Source organism: Haliaeetus leucocephalus, unplaced genomic scaffold (assembly GCF_000737465.1).
Source record: "Haliaeetus leucocephalus isolate CR32 unplaced genomic scaffold, Haliaeetus_leucocephalus-4.0 Scaffold235, whole genome shotgun sequence".
NCBI classification, from domain to species: Eukaryota; Metazoa; Chordata; class Aves; order Accipitriformes; family Accipitridae; genus Haliaeetus; species Haliaeetus leucocephalus.
In genome coordinates, this window is record NW_010972671.1 from 532,046 (window position 1) to 554,586 (window position 22,541).

A 22,541-nucleotide genomic window follows, 5' to 3' on the forward strand; every position below is an offset into this window, starting at 1 on the left:
TTATCAGATTTTTACAAAGAACAAAAGATAGTAAAATGGGATTTCTCCATGAATTATGTACAGTTAATTGTCACTGGAGAGGAGAATAATACTTCATGTGCTTCAGTGATACATTGAAAGGTTCTTAAATATAGGTATAAGCATATATAAAGGGAATTGGCAGTCACCAAAAGCAAGATTAGTTACATCTCTATGTGATTAGTGTTTGGCCTCTAGAGCAGACAGTCTTAAGTGTTGTATAGGTTTGGCAATAAATAGGGACAGTGTTCTTCACCTATGGTAAATTTAACTAAATTGAAACTAACGGTAAAAATTCTGCTCTCAGTTCTGCCTATCTAACAGGATTAGATTGAAATCATGGAGAATGTTATGGGAACCAGAATGTGACTATCTTTACAGAGATTTAGCAATGTCTTGTAGCTAGAAAATAGTCGGTGTTACTATGGGTCACAGTTACTATATTTAGCATAGGATTTGTGGGCATCAAATTTTCCTTTTCCTGTGTCTTAAAAACAAAGACTGGCATTCAGCTTATGGCTTCCAGATTTAAAACACAATTTCCTGAAGGAAAAAAGTCTGCTCAGTTTAGTAAAATGTTTCTGAAATTTATATTCTTTTAAAACCGGTATTATATGCATGCATTCTTTTTAAACCCTCCCTTTTCCTGTGGTTTCTTTGGAAATATTTTTTAAATTCAAAGGCTGTGTTCAAATTTTGTATCTTGGATCAGGCAATTTGAACACAAACTAGGAAACATCAGCCTTCAGCTTATCTGTGATACGCCTACTGAAAATGATCCAAGTATCAAGAAGTTGAGTAGAGCAGCAGTAATTTTAACAAAGTAATCTCTTTTTTCCTCAAATGGTCAAGACCTTAAGAAGCAGAAGGTCAAGAAACTATGTTGCATGTTCAGTCAGTAAGCTCTATTGTGTAGGGTTGGGGGGGGTGGGTATTTTTTGTCAGGTGTTTACATTTAATTTTCAGGATCTCCAAATACTTGAGGACCATTTTTGCCTAACTAGAAGGGATGTATATTATGTGTTTGCACAAATGTCTACCCAGCTTCTGACAGGAATATTTATACAGTTGTTTTTTTTATTGTCTCTCTATTGCAGCTTCCCCGCGTAGGATAGATTTGGCTATATCTGTTAGCAAAGGTTGGGTATTTTTCACAGTATATATAATCATGAAACAGGCTTTTTGTTGTTGTGATTTTGTAAGTTTTACTAAGAACACCACTAAAATGTGAATGTGTAAAGTCTTGCTTTCTTATTTGCTCACGTTCTATGTAACAAGATGAAAAATCTTTACATATGTATATGACTTAACAGTTAATACTGTCATGAAAAGTCCTGCTTCATTAGTAGCATCTTTACTACTGGTTGTGTTCTATTCAGTTAGAAAGTAATGTTTAATTAATAATGTTTCCAATGTTATGAAGGAGGTTTTGTGGTTTATTTATGGCATGGCCAGGAGTCAGATATATTTTGAGAGCCTAAGAGAGAGATATTGGAGTGGAAGTTAGACTCAGCAACCTCATAACTTGACTGTGTCTGCAAGAGATGCTTAATGGATAACCAGGTTTTTATTTGCAAGTTGGTTCTTGTTCAGCATTGAAAATTTAAGATGCTCATCCTTTGATCACGATGTCTGTAAGTGTTATCTGCAAATAACCCAGTTCAAAGGGAAGTTATCACACAAGCCTCTACACTTATTTGTGGTTTTGATGTGCCTTACATTCCCTAGTCGAAGAAATGTTTACATGTTGGGGAAACTAAAGAATAATGAGGGTAGGAGTTGCCTAAGGCCATACAATAGAGAACTGATAAAAGTGGGGACAGACACTAGATGTCTGAATAGCCTCATTCTGCACTGAAAACATAGCCTTAACCAAAGTTCATTGAAGCCTGAAGAAATGGTCTCATTGACTCTGACACATAATAATTTAGTTTCATGGTATGTGGCCTAGGTTGCACAACACCCTAGAGATGTAAAATGTTCACATTAAAAGCAGAGTGTATTCTCCAAACATTGCTTTATTTTCATAACTCAGCCTCTCCCTCTTTGGATTTACTATAATATTAATTTCTTAAAAGACAGTTAAGCCCTTTGAAACATTTGCGGGCATGTGGCAGTGTGTGTAGAATCAGTCACTTTCTATAAGCCTGGTCTCCACTTCTATTACTGCTACTTAAAAACAGGCATTTAAACAAAAGTGGATTTTTTTTTTTCTCAAATAAGATTCTGTGCTACTAAATACTTGATTGTTTGTTTTCCTGTTTCTGATTAATACAGGCCTATCTCAGACAGAAAGGCAACAACAATCATGTTTATAACACCGCATGATGCATTGATCCAATCTTGAAGTTTGCCCTTTCAGTTCAGCAGCTTCATTGACTTCTAGATAGTATCCATTTGTATTTCCAGGCATCTTAGAGACATTTTTGCAGCCTAAACTTTTAGACTGAAGGTGTACAAGATTATATGACAACTTTAGCATTGATTTAGCACTCATTTTAGATAAACCATTGGGAATACCTTGTATTTCATTCTTTTATAGGCTCTGCACCCAGGGAAAGCAATGCATAAATTGTCTAAGAGGAGGAAAAAGCTTAAATAATTTTATTTCATTTTTAATAACTAGAAGTGAAGGACTTCTACAAGGAGTCCTGGAATTAGACATCTTGAATTCAGCTTCTTTCTCTGACACAGGTTGGCTTTATAAACACTGTTTAGCTTTCCTGTGTTCTTGCTTGCAGTTGGTAAAATGAAGGTGATAGAGCCAAATCAGATCAAGCAAACAGTTGACTTTAAGCCTGTGAATGCAAATGTTTAAGCATTTTGCTATAAAAGGATTAACATTACTGATCTTGGAGAGTTATAAAGCTAAGGCGTGTTGTTACGAAGAGTTCTGGGATCTTCAAGTTATAGAATCAGGCAGTTAAACTGCTGAGAAGCATTATTATTAGTTGTGGAAATTATTCCCTCATATAATTCTGAAATGCCTCTTATCTATTTAAAAGCAACTATTTCTTAAGATAAGTTGCACAGAGGTAATTTGATTATTTTTTTTTCCTTGTGATTTATTAATGACTGCTTGATCAGCAACTCGGGTACCTCTGTTGATATTTTAAGAAATTGGAAAAACGTTATTGGAACATTTAGATATTTGAGCTTTATAAATTAAAACAAACAAAATAGCTCAAAAGGGTTAACAAAACTCTTCATGGAGTAGTGTCCAAAAGGGTTTAATAAATCTCTCCTTATATTTGCTCTGTATTACATTAGAAGACAGAAAACGCTGTTGTATGTACTGCAGTAATCATGTATATTGTTGAACAACTATTGATTGGTACAGTGCTTGGGAATAAAAAAAATCCTTGACAAAGCTAAGGGCAGATACTGTTAATCAAATGGAAAAACTATCTATCTCATTACAAAAGCATTTTCAAGGACATAAAAACTTTAGGCCTGAATGGAAGTGTTTTATTAGGCTGCTAAACTTCTCAAGTTTTCTGCAGATTTTTCAATTTTAGACTTAACTTCCTTTAAAAAAAAAATATAATAATCTCTGATCTCAGTGGGATTCTTAAGCTAATTTTTACCTTTAATTTCTGTGATTCCATTCTCTTCCAAGGAAACGGAGTAAGGTATAGACAGAATAAAAGTAATGAGGTTCTAATTCATCTTTGAGTCAGCCTTATACCTTGAGCTGCCCTACAGGGCCTGAGAGAATTGCTCAGAAAACAGTGTTTTCCATGAAAAATCCTTTTAAAAATGTCTTTATTCTTATTCATTAACACATGGTCTGGAAATTTAATTATAAAAGCTTTCTTTTTTTCCAAAATATTTCCCAATTTTTTTTCCAAGATCATTTTTCTTTTTTAGTTTAGATTTAGCAGGACCATTTTCAATTGGCTTGACTTCCTATCCACCTACTGGGAAAAGTAAACAAGGAAATAGCCCTGCTCCCAGGAGTGTCAGGACTTCTTATTTGTTACTGCATGTGGATGTGCAATGTAAGTCAGTCTAATGCTAGGTGATGGTAGGTATCTCTATTTGGTTCAGCAAATTCAATTGGTCCTGTAAAATTGGAAAAAGGTGTTTGGATATTCCCAGGTTTATTGTAACGTTAAAGTAAAATTGATTAGATCTGGAATCATCATCAGGAAATGGTAATGGATACATGTTTTCTGTTCTTTACAGTCTATTACACACAAGAATGTCATTGCAGTAAGTGAAGCTGTGAGCATGAGAGTTGCATAGGGAGAAAGGGATCTCACTCAATCTAAACACTCTGGTAAATGGCTGGAAAGCAACATACAGATATAAAACAAAGGGCAGAGGTCTCATTCTTCATTCTGCTCAAATAATTTTCTATTGTGCAACATCATGGGTAGCAAGTTCAGCCAGAAAGTTCTTTATGATGGATGAGGTTTTAGAGGTATAATATAGAAGAATATACACTCCAAGGCATTTATAATAAAGTGAAAAAAATTTCACATCATGTTTTTACAGTATGGCTTTTTTTTTTTCCTGATGAGACAGTGGCAGATGTGCTCAATGATATATTAACTAACAGCACTGCCCTAACATCAAATAGTTATGTTTCATTTATAGACATAATTTTTAGGAGTGTATGAGCTCTGTGAATTCTTCATTGTGCATTAATATAAACAGTAGATTTGCAATAAAGAGAATGATAAATGCAATGAAGCTTCACAATATTGAGGTTTTGGGTCAAGACAGAGCCCTTGCTGAAAGTCACTGGTATTTTTCCTTTCTAGTCATAGGCACCATCTTCAAGATCAATTGCCTGGATAGAATTCTCATCTCACTCTTTCTTCAGGATATTCATGCTGCTCAGAATACAAGCTGCTTTCCACTGGTTTTATTCCATTCTACTCTTTTCTGGAAGTATACAATGTGGGACAGCTGTCATTTGCATATTGATGCCACTGGATGTTGGGAGGAATATGTAGTTTTATGGGGAAGGAGGATTTTATAAAGCACTGATGGAAAAGCTATACAATATATCAGTATTATGGTATAAAAGAAACATTTCTCAGCTTTAAGGTGAGGCAGAATAAATTTTGAAATGCTAGACCTGAGATGTATATGTTGAAGATCATTTTTTTAGTAGGGAACAATAAAGGACCACAATTATTCCAGAGGAAGCTAGACATATATTGTTATGGAAGCTGAGATTTATAGTGATTATGTAAGTACTGATTACTGGGAGATCAAAATTCCAAGTTTTTTTTTTTTTAAATTATTTTCTCTAGAGTAATTGTGTGATAGACCATCCATACAACCAGACTTAGGTACAGAAATACCTTGGTTTGAATTAGGGAAAAAAAAATGTTAAGAAATATTTTAAAGTCTGAAATTATATTTTATATACTATTTTTATATATAGTATTTAAAGGTCTTCCCATTTCAAATGTTATTATCCTTGTCTTCCTATAATATTTCCAGTACTCATAGACATAAATTTGTAGCCTGTAGTAATTTTACCAAGTCATGCATGCAATTATGAACAGATGTGTTGTTTGAATTGGAGCATAAAATACAAAGGGATAAAGTTGTTTGTGTGATGAATACACTTCAGGCTTGATTTTGCTGTCATGAACTTTTCAATTTCCTTTTGTAACAGTTTTAAAATTCAGTGAAGAATAAGAAATAATAATAGCAATAAATTAGAAGTTTAGAAAGAATGCGTATCATGTCTCGGAAACATTGCTATAATGGAAATACCTTATCCACACTAGGGATCTGCTTTATCTCCCACTTTCTTACCAGCTCTCTCAGCAGATAATTTTTTTTTTTTATTGGAGATGACTCCAAGTTCAGTGATAAGTCACTATCCATATCTACATGTATGAACAAGGGTGACATCCATCCTGTGCAATCTTTGTGAGATAAGATGTGTTTATGATTCACAGGGGCGAAAATTGGGACATGGACTTTGTGAAGTTATATTGTGGAGTGAATGCCTTACAGAGGTGTAGTACTATACATATAATGCAAGTAAACACACACATGCTGAAGTCCAGTTCTGTTTAGCAAGGTACTTCGGACATGTATTCAAATTCTCATTTTCTTCAGTGAGACATCATCCTTTGCAAATCAAGCAAACCAAGGTGCGCAGTAATTAACTGAGATGGAAAGTTCTTTGCCACCAGAAGAGGAAAGCCATTAAACACAGGCAGTTTTGCCTATTTAGTGGAAAGGGTGAAGTAAGAGGCACAACAGGATCGATCCTGTTTACTCACCACTGCAGATCTATTATCCATTAATGACTGAAAGGCAATGGTCCCTGTAAAGATAGGGGCCCTATGAGAATTATTAGCAATGAAGACTAGTACTTTACCACTACCATGATAGCAATGTAATTATTCTTGGGTAGCAACTGGTAAGTTCTATGTGATTCTGCTGCTTTCATGTTCTTTTTATTTGCTCTTCAGTTACAGGCAGGGACTAGCAAGGAATGCACTGTTGTTTACAGTGCTCAATAATTTAATTTTGTAGTGGTTCATCCTAATCTGAAGAAAGTGAGTTGCTCCCTTAAACTGAATAAATTGATAAGAATCAGGTAGAAAGAGACAGGAAAAAATATGAGTTGGGCATTAACTTATTAAACTGCAACTAATAGGCATTTATGCAATGGTCCTTTTAAATATGAGTCATGCCCCATTTAAAATCTAACTGAAATTACAGTACATTTCATTAGGAAAGATAATTGCCAATCCGTTCCTCCCTAAAAAATTAAGTGTATATTACAACACATTTAAAATCTGCCTTGACATTTAGAAGATAAATACTGCTTCTGTGCTGTTGACAAAAAAAACCAAACAAAACACTAGACGGTATATTATCTTTTTCCAGTTTTCACTACTGAAATGGAAGGCTGGTGTCAAAGGAGGGTAAAATTAAATATATATAAATTTATTTTCCAACATGATGACAAAATTTCCTAAAAATCTCAAGTTAAAAAAAAAAGAAGGGGGAAGTCATCAGTGTTACCTAAATGATATCACTTCACTGTCTTCAGAATGTCCATGTTGATTTAAGGTAACTAATGACTACCTAATTGCTTGTTTTGTTTCACTTGCACTGTTAAATTAGGCTGAAAAACTTTTTAAAGTCTAGAAATAGAAAAGAGTAGCACACTGGTCTTAAAGAAACTTCAGACATACAGCTGAAATTAGAGACATTTCTACTTAAATTTAAATGTGATAGGAATGTAAACTCTTCTTTGTGGAAAATGGAAAATAACTAAATATTTGTTCAAACTTTCACTCTGTCATTTCCATCATACCAAGTAAGGAAACAATCTTGAACCATTAAAGTCTGAATACTTGACACTACCAACTTTTACCAGGCCAGCATTGCATCTGCTGTTTCAGGTGCTGCAGATTCTTTCATCATGTAACATCACATCTCCACAAATTCTGTCCAATTATGAAATCCTAGCAGGTTTGTCCATATGCTCTAGCCTTTTAAAATAGTTTCGGTAATGTACAAAGACATAGACAGGGAAAATTTGCTGCTAAGCTAAATCCAGAGAAATCAAGGGAATTGTGCCAGCAGGGAGCTTGGCCTGTGGGAATTTAGAAGTTTGCGGCTACAGAGGGCTAAAAAACCTTAACAGTAGTTAAAAGACAGAGCACCAATCTGCCAACGTTTATGGGAAGAAGCTTGAATAACAAAGTTGCTTTTCCCTCCCAACAATTAGGAAACAGATTGTCCTTGGTACTTACAACCTTTTAAAATTATTTGGGGGGTGGGGTGGGGAGGTGGGGGGGTGTGATAACAGTGACAAAGGAGGGAGGAGAAAGTCAATACTGAAATTTACAACAAATATGCCTTGAAGTTGGTTCCTCTGAGATAACAAGGGATGAAAGTGATTTGCTGGTGGAAGGATAGAAACAATTTTTTTGTTTCCCCTGGCATTTAAGAAGTCAGCTGGCAGAAGAGATTGGTAAGAGAGTAGAGGCAAATGTAATCAAATCCCCCTATAAACATTTACAAAAGTCCAAAGGAAAGGACTTGCTGTTTGTAAAGGTAAGTACTTTTGTGATATTCAGTGATATAACCTGGGAAAAAGAGAATTTAATACCTATTTTTCTGTTTATCACTGACTTCCTACAGTGAATATAGAAATATTTTTTTTCCACTTCAAACAGGGTTGTCTTGTTGTAAACGAGTTGTGGCATGAAAATGAAGTAAGGTGGAAAATGTGGTGAATTACGTATGTGACTTGACTTTGTAATTTTCTGCAGCTTCAGTAAAACTTCTGAAATAAGTCAAGACTGAAGAATTTGTGTTAAAATCTTTGGTGAGCTGGATGAATTCTTTAATTAAAAGCAAGGCTTTCTCAGCCAGGCTGTGAAGGAGATGCAAGACTGTACATGTGAAATACCTCCAGCAACTGCTTTCTCTCTTATTTAGCTGGAAATAGACATATAAGCGAAAGTGTTAATGTTTGGAGAAATCATTACAGTGAATGCTTGAGCTATATCCTAAAGTTACACTGACATATTAAACATAAAAAGTTATTTGCAAGTTGGTACTTCTTGAATGTAATAACTGAAACTGGCAAACTGAATGTTTCTGTGAAATGATTAGACGTTATATGTAATCTCAGTTGCAAAGGTGTTTCTGCACCTAAAGCCTTTCTCTGTCTCTGGCCCTATATGTATGTGAGAAAAGTAGGGTATAGTATGGAAAGAAAGAGGGAATGCAGTTCTAGAGTTCGTTTAAATAAAACCTAATCCAGTCTAAAGCTTGAAATTTGCAAAGTAATGAAGATCCGTGTCATACTTATTTGTATGCACGTAAACACTGTTAGGGCTAGTGAAAAATCTTCTCAAAATATTTTGTCCTGATGTTTCCAAGAAAATTAGCAAAAAATTAAAATAAGAAAAACTAGGAAAATTAAATTTACATGAAAAAAATCTGTAAAATATTTTTTTATAATTGACTGAAATGTTTTATTTACACAGTTTTAGTGGAAAGTTAACATGTTTCTACTGACAGTTCTTTCTCAAATGCCCTGTGGCTAAAAGAAAATGAAAGAGAATGTATCTTGCCTCCAGCTTTTATCTGAGTGTCTGGGAGCACGATATATTTGCTAGAAACCTGACATTAAGCCTAATTTAACAGCCAGGACAGAAGGTGGGGTGACGGTACCATGTAGCAAGAAGATGGGTCCCCTTGCTTGGTCAGAGTGCCTCTTCCTCCACTTAGCACCTCTCCAGCTCTGTGCCTCATCACTATGGACTTACCTGACCATCACTGGAGCATGGCTGAACCTGCTCCTGGCTCTGGCCTGCTCTGCTCACCTTGCTCAAGAACTGTGGGACTGCATCCCTGTGCCCCCTTTGGTGGCGGCACAGCCCTGCCTGCCTTGCTGTCACCCTTGACTCCTGGCTCTCCTTCCTGTGCAGGGCAACAACTGCCCATGCTGTACCCTGACACAGAGGCTGCTAAATGAAATGAAAATCCATGGAATTAGCACTAGCTAGGGACAAAATTAACTTGGGAATATAGCTAGCCCTTTTAATTGTATTTTTAAAAAATACAGCCTTCAAATACAATAAATGTTTCACAAATGTCTAATTTGAACAGAATAACTGAACTGGTGCTAAATCAGGGTAAACACTCAAAATCAAAACCATGAGACATGTTCTACACGCTTCTGGTATCTCTTCAAAGTTTCAGACTAAAAGGGGAGAAAAAGGGTGAACTGATTTTAATTTCATTTGTAACAGTCCTTGCAACTATCTTGAAAAAATGGTTTCTAGAAGCCTGTGCACTAGTATAGGAGTTCAGAGACTTGAATTTTACTTCTGCTACTGTCCTGCTCTGTGATCTGCAGCTCATTTTATATATCTAGTCCTCACCCACACAACCTTTACCGTGCATCTCTGTTAATATACATGAGTGTACGTGCATGTATGTCTTTCTAAGGCTACCCTAACTTGCAGTTTGGAAATATTCTGGCTCTCCTGTAAGGAACAACAAAGACTTCTTTTGGCCAGTGTTGGTGTTTTCTAGGAAAGAAATACAGCTTGTTCACTTTACAGAAGGTTTTGTCATTAAGGTTTTTTTAAATTTGCGAGAGAAATACCAACACTAGGAATGTCATTCACTTTAGATAAATCTCCTACTTTTAAACAGGCTTTAAATATTGAATGATTATTGGTATATTTAGTAGCTCTTCCTGACCAGCATCTAAGCTAATTGTGATTTGAGTGAGAAAATGAATTTGCAGTTGTTTAATGTATTCAGCAGCAAAATTAATACAATGACAGTTGTCAGATAATTTGAACATTGAATTTATAGGAGTAATTTTAATTTACATCAAGCACTGTAGGCAATTTTTACACATCAATTTGCATTTCACTGATTATACTCAGCTGAGGCAAAATGGGGGCTTTTAAAAAGTTGCTTGTATTTCAAGATGATGTTTAATGCAACATTGCAGGGACTGGGAAAAAAGATATTCTTTTTGATGCATTTTAAAAACTAAAATTTTCAAGTAAAAGAACAGTTTAACAGTGCTTCATTTCAGCTGGAAATATAATTAACTGTTTGCATCCCATAGTCTATGAACTATCACGATGTTTATTTTGCATTTTTAAGCTGCTGCTCAGCTTGTTAATTGCAAATTGGAATGAAAAGTTTTATCTAAAATGCAACAAAAATGGTCTGTGGAGTTTGACTTCACACTTAAAATGCAACATTTTAGTACTGAATACATTAATACTTGAAAATTATGGATGGATGGAAACAAATCAATATTATCGATAGCCCATTTGAAAAAAACCTCTCAAATATTTCTAAAAAGTTTTGTTATTACACAACATGATAACATAGAGAATCATATGTCAAGTTGGTGTAAAGTGATATACCTTCACTTAAGTTAGTGTTACTGGTGAGGATCCCAGTATCTTACTATTACCAAGATCCTAAAAATTAAGTGTCTCAATATTGTGAGCACAGATGCCTGTGCTAATACAGGAAGTATACATACTGGAAAAATTGTGAAGATTTTATTGAAATTTTCAAGATGATGATATTGGAAAAAGTCCAAGTTATCTATTTCCAGTTAGCGCTCAGAATACATACATTTGGCCTTTTCATTAAAAATAAGGTTCTGGACTATATTACTGCAGATATTAACACGCATCTTACAAATGAGACCTATGCTGGAGCATTGGATGACTTGATAGTTCACATTTGCTTTTTACTCTGAAGTCCAAACCACCATAATACTTTAGGGGATTGCCTTTGATAGATTTAGCTTAGCCTTTAGCCCCTCCTAATCAATCTGGGGCTCCTGTTGGACTATCCTGTAGAGATAAACCACTATGAAGGCAGAATAGGTTGTCACATTCTAGGACATACGTACTTCCATGACAGCCTTCAGATTTTGCCACAAGGGTGGTAGGGGGAGCACCGCATGAAGAAAATCTCATTGGTACTTAGTGGAGTTTGTCTCAAGATCAAAGTGCATCATGTGTTCCATAGGTCCACATATTTCTCTTTGTGTAGCTTGTAGCTAAGCAAGGTACTTTCTGTGTGATTAACGCTTCTTTCCCAGCATGCCAACAACTGAACATGAATTTAGGTACAGCACTTTTCAAGTTTAATTTTAGTAGCCATAACTGTGTTTCATTTTACTTGAATTATGCTTACCCTAGGCACTCCTAATTAAAATGCACTGCTGAGGGGGGTCTCTTACTCATATTATCCACTCCCAGCTAGAGACAGTTAGACATAGCAGTCCTGGATGCTCATTCATTTAGAAACATTATATTTCTATCCATTTCCCATAGTGAAACGGAGCCATAGTGAAAATGCCCAAGAACACACAACAGGTTCAAGACAGACTAAATAACAGCATTACTCTCTAGTATCCTGTGAAACTGCTTTTATGGTCCCCAAATTTGTATGTGCTCAATTTGTCTATGTGAAGCAATGATAGCTTACATGTTGTCATTTGTGACAACTCCACTCTACAGATCCACTGCGAAAAAGCTGTAGTAAAATCAGAATGAGTTCTGTTTACATCTACAGTTCTTCAAAGAAAATTATGTCATCATAGAAACACCGCTACCTTTTATTTTTTTAACTCTATTCACAAATACTTTTGATTTCCTTATATGTTTTGTAAAAGCACTGTTTGTTACATGGCTGTCCAGGTAAGCAGAATACAAAAAGTGACTCTTCTATACCTAATAATTTTTTTCATCCTATTTTCTATCTTGGCTAAAGGAGGTAAAAGAAGTCCAGCAACAAAACCAGTCCAATAATGTCTGGGTACCTAAATACTGATACTCTGTCATTTATCATTCTCTCTTTATATATAGTCCCTTAGTCAGTTTTCAGTCTGTGCTCATGAACAAATCAATCTGAATTATTACTTTTAAGGGAGATTATTTGACACACAGTTTGATTTACTAAAGTTTGCTATACTGTATATCATTCTAAACTACTCTATACCTTTCATCCAGTAACTTACAGAATTATTTTGGGAATGCATGATGTAGTTTTCATGGCAATGTTTGCTTTTTTGGAAATCCATGCTATATAGCATACACCTCTAATACTAGTAATGCATACATAGTTTTGGAACTGACTTGGTTTATAGTCCCAGTGTTCAATTTGGAAAGAACTGCTAGGGCTATGAAATTTTGTGGTTTTGAATTTTGTATTTATTTTGAACTTAAATATTTTAAGTATTTTTCCTGTTAACAAATGAAGATTTTTTTAAAAAATTTAATGTTTTTCTGAGGAAGAAATGCTAAGTACAGAATTTTCAAGCAAAATTTTTTCTGCCTTTCAGAAGGATTTGTTGCTGTGGGATTTGAACGCAGCATGTTCTAAAGGAATATACAGTTGGATTATCTACAGCTCAATCTACACTAAAGTGGAGAACCCCTGAGCTTGTACTACCTGAAATAGCTCTCAGGCAAGAAAGGTAAATAAAAAGAACTGAACACATATCTAAATATTTTATGGTCTGTACAGTTTTAGGATTTTTTATGTTCTCAAAGTTAACAGTACTAAATATATGTGTGGGAAACTCTTCCACTTCTACCCCAATATTTTCAGCTTTCTCCTGATTTCACAAAACTTTTCCTGGACTTAGTCCCTGCTATTCCTCAGATCCTATTTTTAACCTTACCTCTTCTTCAGTTCTAACCTCTGTCCTAGCCTTTCTATCTTGAATTCAGACTCATTCAGATGATTCTCTTACCCCTTACGCTGGAGACTCTGCTCTCAAATGAAACACCCACTCACTCAGATGCTGATATCCTGTTGTCCTCATCTAATCTTGATAAAGAGATCAATAGCTCCTCTTACTTCAGTGTGCTTCTGTTGCAGGGAGTGGGGGATAATGAGGCTTTCAGATAGCTTAAAGAATCACCTCCAATTGTATTAGCAATAGAAAAATGATTTAATAGAAATTTGTATAAAAGTATGACTTCATAGGATTCAATGGCAAGGTTCGCTTAGTACATGGTTGAAATGCATGCAGGAAAATTAAATTAGAATCAGACTAAACTTATGTATATAGGGACCGAAAACATAATAGGGTAAAAGGGAATGTTACAAAGAATTAATTTCTTGTGATTTGTGCAAAGATTGTGAATGTGGGAAAGGGTAAGGGAGACCCTCCAATTGAGTCACAAGGTTCAGAGAAGACCCCCTTGCTTTCTAAACTCCTGTCAGAGTCTAGGTGCAGCTGGATCGACTCCTAGTCCCAGACTTGGTCAGTGGTTTATATCTAAAGGGATTATAGTAGCAGCCTAAAATTCATTCACAGTTGAATAAAAATCATGACCAAAATTTAACTATAAATTTGAAAGTAATAACTTATCATATACTTGCTATAACATATGTCTTATAGACTATTCAGGTTAGTACACGTGTGTGCATAAAGACGCTAAGAGATATACATATAAGAGAGTAAAAGAGAGAGAAAAAGATGTATAGCTGTTAAAAATTCCCCTCGAGGTCAGTGAAAATATTCATGTCGAATGCTTCAGCACCTTTAATGGGCAAAGGGTCAAGCTTCAAGGAGCAGAGAGAATCAGCCCAGGTCGTGTTGGTTTCCAGCAACAGACCTCCGATTTTGCAAACAGGAAATTTTGCAAGGTCTGAGTGGCGTCTCACCCAGAGGGAGATGCCTAGCTCCCTCTCTTAGCTGTGTGAGACCTCCTGGCATAGTCAAGGGTCACTTAACTGCCTGACTCATTACACTTATGCTAAGGCCCAGAGAGCCTTCCTGAGTTCAGAAATCAGCCTGGAGAGAGGGAAAGAAGTGCACCACCACAGCTTCTTTCTGCTGAGTGAGTATATGCATCACTTCCAGGATTGCAATTAATACCTTTGGAGTTTATAGTAAATGTTACTTCCAGCTTCCTTTGGGGGAAATCTGTTAGAGAAAACATGGACCAGGATCTGGTTAATTTGTCTGGAGGGTTGCACTTGTCATGCAAGCCAGGGATTGTCCACTGACTCTAGTACAGGGCAACGTAGCCTTGTTTTAAAATAGTTGTAACCACTACTATGTTTTGCACTTCTTCCTGAAATAGGTATCCATTATTTCTCTTCTTTTCCTTTATTTGCTTTCATGGTTCTTTCTTGCTGTTTGTTGTCAAATGTCATTATTTGTACACAATATATACGACATGATTAATTTATTTTTTTAGACAAATACTACAGCTCACTTAGCCACTAACCAATTTCTGAATAAAACATGGTCTTTTGGGATGTAAAGAGGTTACTATTTTCACAGAGGAAAGTAGATTCTGTTAGAGGAAGGGTCAAAGTTTCCAATATTTTGCTCTGATGATGCTTAACTTTCTTTTACCATGCTTTACTGCCTTAGTAAGCCATGAAAATGTTGCCAAAATCCGGAATAAAACTCCTTAACAGCAATGAGAAGTTAAGAAGCAGGCACTCCTTTATGGCAGCGCTGGGCACACAGGGGATCACTCCACCTAGTGTGTGCACCTGTCTGGTTTAATCATGCAGGTTAAATACACACCTGTTATACATATTCACTAAATTTCTGGGAAATGTCATACATAATCATCAACTGTCCGATAAATCATTAGCATATGTAAATGTCCCTCTACGCAGGCGTAGTGAAGTCTCTGGTGGTCTTCAGAAGCCCTCTGGTGGTCTTCTATAGTCTTCCTCACTTTGTCTGACAGTTGACCTCTCTTATGTGATTCTGCGCAACACGATTTTTGCCATCATGTATTAGATTTACATAAAAGTACATTCAATGTTAATTCTTGAATTTAACGTTTCTAGCGATTGGCCCTCAGTCACACCACCTTATCAATATTCTTATACTAAAACATTCATTGGTTAATCTTACCTAATTCCACTAACTGGAATCTTGATCAAAGTGGGGTTTCTAAACAACAGAACTAAGGTCCATAACGATCTCTCTCTTAGTTTCTTAGGACAAAACACTGCAAACTAACAAATCTGTCAAAGTTTCTATGGTTAACCGATCTTAGACAATACTTATTCTTTTTATGATTGCATACAGCACATTTTGTATGTTCCTAAGTTTCTATAACTATATTGTGAGCTTCAAACCCCTATATTCTACAATCTTTACCCTTTTAACCAAACCCGGCTTATGTAAAATTTCAACTTTTATCAAAATATTTGTAACAAAAATATGAGACTTTATTACCAGAAACATAAACAGCACATAAATATTCTCTAAAGTTTATCAACGATAAGCTAATTCCAGTAACAGGAGACCCTTTTCTGTAGAATAGTAGCTGATGATTGGCTTCTAGGAGTACCTGATGAAGAAGAAACAGATATTGGTATTTTACATCTTGGTCCTGTGCTTATGTGCTTGTTTTGTTTAATAAGATACCAGTATCTCAGTTCACAAAAACAGATGCAAAATTAATAAAAATTTTACTCGCTTAGCTTTACAAGACTAATGATCATTACAATTTCATGGGTCAGATGGCTAATGGGGTTGCATGTTTTTATCTTTATTTGTATTCAGAATGTTTTTCTTATGACAATAGGAACAGCATATAAAATAACAGTATGTCAAAAAGCCAGTTCCTGAAATATATAATATGGTAAAAACTGACAGTGTTCAATACATGAATCTATTTGCATTCACCAAAACATGTCATATGTGTATGGGTTTGGGGCTGTGTATTGATACATGCATGCATTTATGCCTTTATGCCTTTATTTGTTTAGCTGTGTGTCCATTTAGATTAACTTTCTAGCAATTTTAACAGGATAAATAATAATATTTTAAAAGAGACACCTGAGGTAAGTCTCTAGGGGATATTTTTTTTTTTTCCTCCCTGTGGAACTGCACTGCTCAGCATATTTAGGATTAAATTTACCATTAAATTAACACAGTCGGAGACATTATAATCTCTATTTAAGATGATGATTTGAAAAGCTTCACTATAAAAAGGAAACTCAGCAACCTAGTCTGGCTGTGATGCTAACATTTTAGTAGTAACTAAACCAAATTGCTCTCAGTAATTCAGGTGAAATCCCTGCTTAAGATATTTCTTCAAAATTGGGTTATATGCAGGAGCTGCAAAATGAGCAACTGCACTCTATGTCTCCTGATGATATAAATTAATTAAACTTAAGCTACTCATCACCAGAAAAAAAAAATTCTAGCACATATGATTAAAATGTAGATCTGCTTACTGTTATTTTTGAGACCTTTGCAACATTTTTCTTTTGCAAATAAATGTCCTGTATTTCTCTAACATCAATTAATTAAGAAATTCAGGTACAGCAATTAGACCTAAACAAATACTGAGTAAGTGAATTCTTCCCACAGTTACTAGCATGCAGTGTTTATTGGTCACAGGCAGTAAATTTTAGCTCAGATTACTCTTAGGGATCATCTCCAGTTATGGCAGCAACATGGGCAGCTATTGTGTCAGCAGTTTTTGGCCCACAAGGCAGTTCTGTGTGCTTTGTTTGGTATGGACTGTGGCCCAGAGGAGACATAGTTATGTGCTCAGAACCCAAACTCACAAATCTTTATTCTGAAGAATTTTTTTGCTCACTTATGCAAGGGTCTTTAGCAATCAAACCTAACTAACAAAGCAGACTTCTTACATCTGTGATATTTACTGAAACACTGGAAAAGTTGGGACAAGTAATACTTTTTTTAAAAAAGCAAACTAGCCGTACTTCAGTCTTGATTTGACTCTGATTACTTCAAACTTGAATTTAGCTTGTAAATGTGAAGAGGTATTGGTGTGTTCAATATTGCTTATATGTAGTGCTCAGGCCTTTGGACAGAACATGCCCATCTATGCAAAATGATGTTATTCTGTGCTTCATCTGTACTCTGACTAATTTAGTTCTATGAAACTGCATGTAGAATTGAATAGTAGTTTGAGATTTATATACACAAACACACCTAGATTGTGCTACATTACAGTGTCGTTATAGCTTTCCGTTAGGTACATGTAATTCTTGGGAATTTAAACCAGACTAAATACCATTAGTGTTCATACTGCCTTGTGAGTATGTGATAGGTGTATGGAGCATGGAGTGTGTACATTGGAGAAGCTTTTCTGTAACTTTAAGAATAGGCATAAAGGAAAATAAACACAATATTTTAAACATTTCGAATGCCAAGATTCCCTCGATGTGTCTGGCAGCTCTTCCTGAACCTGAGAAGAAGTTGAAACTTAGCTGCCTACATGAATACTAACTAACTGGGCCTCTTTGGCTTTGTGGTTTCTACTGAATTCTATGGTTCAGCTTTTCCAAGCAGTTTTTCCCTAAATATCTGTTTTAAAATCTGACAGTTAAAGCCAGTTGCAACCATAAAGAAGATGTTTTGCAAATTGTTTCATCAGCAGTTTCCCATCCATGTGATTGGTAAGATGTGTTGGCATTTTAAAAGCTCTTTATCACATCCTTCTTCTGTTGCTAAGGAAGGACTATGTCTCTGTCCATTTGCTAAGCTGAGTATGCTCCTGCCTGAGTCATGCACAACTAATGAGAGGGTCCAAGAGAGAAGTGGCAACTGCATTCCGCTTTATCTCTTAAGGAGAGGTCATCTTGCTGCTCTTCAGAAAATTGAATAATCTCCTACATTTTCTCATTACCATTGTCTAGCATGTCTGGAAGACAGAGACAAGCATTTGCTCACACCCTGTCCTCTCTTTATCTTTTTCCTGTTTAAATATTAGCAAGTTTTCAGAAATAGTAAGTGTTCAGACCTTGTACTGCAGTTGAACCTAAAGCTCAAGTAGAGTGAATGGGAGAATGGAAGTGTGTGTGTGTGTATGTTTGTTTAACACCAATTTACTACTTTGCATGGCAAAGGGGTATTAGGGTAGTTTATGATCATCTTTAATTTTTGTCATAATGTTGGTATGTAACAACATAAAGATGCTACTTCCCATCAAAATATCCTATATCCATACTCTCTGTTCACTGCTGGGGTATATTTTGCGGTTTTATCTCTAAGCCTTTGTATCCTATGCCTTTGTATAAGTTTTGTAACATCTTTGGGAATTACACTTTCAGCACAAGCATACATAAGTGACTAATGTTAAAATTCTAAATTTTCTGTACCTGAGTACAGAATTGTAAACTAGTTGCCTCATAATTATTTCGGAGTACTACCTTTCTGCTTTCTGGTGTCCTGTGCAAAAATTGGATGTACATAGCATAGTTGCATTTGAATGAAATTCAAGAAATGAGCCATGTAAGATTTCATACTATATCATTAGCCTGGGATATGCTTATTTTTCTTGAACACTTTCATTAGAGCCCTTTTCAGGTACAAAATATGTGAAATGCTTTTGTGTCTTGCATTTCTGTGCAATTTTCAGATGACCTGTCTATTCTGTATGTTTCCAGAAGAAATCCCACTTCTACTTCTCAAAAATCCCTCAATTCCCATTCATCTTTATTAGGAGGAAGTAGTGGATTTTGAGTACATTTTCATAAGTTACAGACTCACTGGCAACAGACAACTGCAGTCTGATTTAAAGGAATGACTCCTACTGCATCACGAAGTGAGAACAGAAAAAATCCAGAAAAAGATAATGGCATGCCAAAGAATATAAGAAACAGCAAGGCATCTCATTACAGAGACAGACATACAACCTGGAATGAATAGAAGGTCAAGAACAGAACTGCCACTTAGGACCTCAATTTCAGGAAACAAATCATATATGACCAAGATGTTGTCATGAAAGGTTATTTCTTGCCCTTTCATCAAACATTTTATTGTATTTTTGATTGATTGTCTCAAATGCAAGAAACAACAATACTGCACCAGGCAAAATTACTGGACATATATTTAAATACCATATAAATAGGTGTGTGAGTCAGGGTACAGCTTAACCCGTCAGCTCAGAGCTTCAAAAAGCAATGGTTCTTTTTCTGTACTTAGGGCTTTCATTACTGCAACTGGAGTTTTCTATTTTCACAAAGGGACTATGAGATCGTGATGGGGGCATTACCCAATTTATCTGGTCTTTTGTTTTCTCCATTCCTCTTTTCTCCCTTTAAGTCTAATGTTGCACTTAAGGATTTAACATGAAGTTTGAAAGCTCAGTGGAAGTAGGGCCTTCACTTACAGTAGACCTTCTCTAAGTAAAGTCCTCTTGCTTTTTTTTTTTTAAATTTTCATGAGAGGCTTTATTTACTTTTCTGCAAAGAGATAGAATAACAAACTAGTTCTCAGGTTTTTATAAGTCCATTTCTAGAATTACTGCTGTTTCTGTTTTGCCTTTTTTTATCCTAACCTTACAAGTTTTACTTGCTCTGGCTTGTATTGTCTTTTATTTTCTTTTTCTGTCTCTCTCACTCCTTTCTTCATACCAAAGGTTCAAATAATGATCAGTAATTATTTACATCCCTTTTACACTGTGAATTGTCTTAATTCTCACAGCAGGAAAACTGATGGGGAGGGGAAGAAAATTAACTAGTGTTAAAAAGAAGTTTCATTTAAGTGACAGTGAGGTCTTTCTCCATGATGTAAAGGAAATTACTCCATTGCTAGCATACCAAGGCACTCTGCATATGTGTGAGGTTCTGTGCTATTGCTTAGGGAGAAGCTGCATGGGCTGCCCAAATTGTTAATGACTTAGTTCTGAATCCTTTGTTGACACTAGTGAAAAGTTAGTGATAAAAGTAGGGCCACTGGAATGAAATCAACTGTTCAATTATGTCAGTAACAGATATGCAGTAAATCCTCATAGCTGTAATGCAGTGTTATTGCAATAGTTTAATATTGGACACCTCAGTGGGAAAATCTGAAACTTTATATATATATTTATAGGCTAATAAATTTATGTTTCTTACTTTAATTCCATATGGAGATGTACAACCTGAACATAGGATTCAGCTAAAGAAAAACATTCACTCTGACAGCTTTCTTCAAAAATATTCAGTGTTGCATGCATACTTTACAGGGCAGTATTGCATCCTTATATATAACATATATAACTTTGCTCATGAGAAAGAGGGAGACTTAACAAGAAGGAGATGTGAATGTTGGAAAAGGGAAAAGAAAGCATGAGGAGAAGCAGCAGAGGAAGGATGGTGTGCCAAGTTATTTTCACTGTGCACCTAAGAATTTTTAGAGGTTTTCTTAGTGGAAAGTAAAATAAAATAAAGGCACTAAAACTTAGACTGTAATGTGTACAAATGTTTGTGTGTGTGTGAGAGAGAGAGGATAGTAGCAGGAAAGGTGGACTCGCATATTTCAAGCTTTTGTTCTTTTGGGGTCTTTCCCCCCACTATATATTCTGTGTAAAAGCAGTCAGCAGCATAGCTTTTGCTGAGCAGCTCATAATTCAGAAGGCAAACTTGGAAAACCTCCAGTATATCTGCCACTCTAATTTATACCTATGAGGATTAAGATGTCCAGAAAAGCCATGAAAATGACTAAGTATATTCCCACTTGATCAATTACATTGTCTCATAAGAAAACGTAGGGGTAATATCTACCCATATATATTTAATAGATGTCATATACAACCTGGGAAATATGCATCAGCAGTGCGTATTTTAATTTAGTAAGTCAGTTAATGTTTTTATTAAAAGTAACTCTGAAAATTATTCTTTAAAATGTGATGTCAGGTAAAGAAATAAACACAAGCTAATTCACTCATGGGTCAGACCCTGCCTTTCTGATATAGCTGAGGTTTCTGTAGACCATGTCCCTTGTCAATTCTTTGACCTAAGGTGAGCTGAGGGGAAAGAACCTACTGAAAAGAGAGAGCTGGATCCTTTGGTAAAGTCAACTGGAGTAGTTTCATTGACTTCACTCCAGTGGCAATAATTTATATAGGTGAAGATGTAGTCCACAATCTGCTGCAAAGCATTTTTGTTTTCATGCAATTTTCATTTCTCATCTGCATTTTTTTTTCCTCTCATGTTTTCATGACATTTATTTTCAGTTCCCCTCTGCTACTTGGAGGAAAGAAAGTTTTTGTGGTTTATTTAAGTTTCTATTTTTTTAAACCATATCTAAAAAAATTAAATGATCATGCTTTCAGCTAAACTGAGATGGTGGGTATTTTTTTGTCTTGCTTATTCTTCTTCTTCCACTCTTTAAGAAAAAGGGAAAAAACTTAAAGTTGTACTTTACTCATAACACCAGAAGTATTAAATCCTTTGGTAGCTATTGCCTCCTTCCATATGCCAATGAGAGCTGCATAATTTATGTATAGCAAGTTATTCAGCCAAGAAAAAAGTAGGCTGCAGAAGAAAAAATTGAAAACGTTTTTAAAAATGTTTTTTATAAGTTGTTATTATTCCATTGGAGCTAAACTGCCTCCAATTCCAATTTAGCAGACTGGAAAATGACAATGAAAGTAGTAGATTTCAGTAGCCAGATTTAACCTTTTCATTATGTTTTGAGTCAATGCTAAATATGAGAGCTGCTAATACTGTAATGTTTATATATGATGGTTCCCTATGCTTTTGAGATACTAGCTTGTGGTTACAGGAAGCTTAGGTATTCAAGATAACTTTTTGCAATTTAGGGCTTATTGTCTTCTCTGTCTAGAATGCCAAGAGACACACAGTTGTGTAACTCTGTTAAGAATCTCTTAGTGTCAGGAAATGCCATTTGAGAAATGGAGAAGAGACATTATTATTCCATCCTCCTGCATAGTGGGAAATATTATAGCAGAAAGCTACTGAATAGAGCTAGTCAGATAAGTTTCTAATTTGAAACATGTCTCCATACCCTTGCCAAGACTCCAGAGCGAAATGCAGTTCCTATCGATTACCTGAAATGTGGCAGATCCAGAACTAACAAATGCAAGGTATTCATTCTTTTTGTATAAATTATTCTCTGTCCGTAACCTTTATATCATCAGTCTTTATTTCTGACATGATCAGTGCTCAGTGGTACAACTGAGGGGACATCAAATTTTAGTGAAATAGAGTAAATTTGAAACCAGACACAGAATCACCAGCTAGGAAGAGACCTCTAGAGGTCACCTCATCCAACTTCC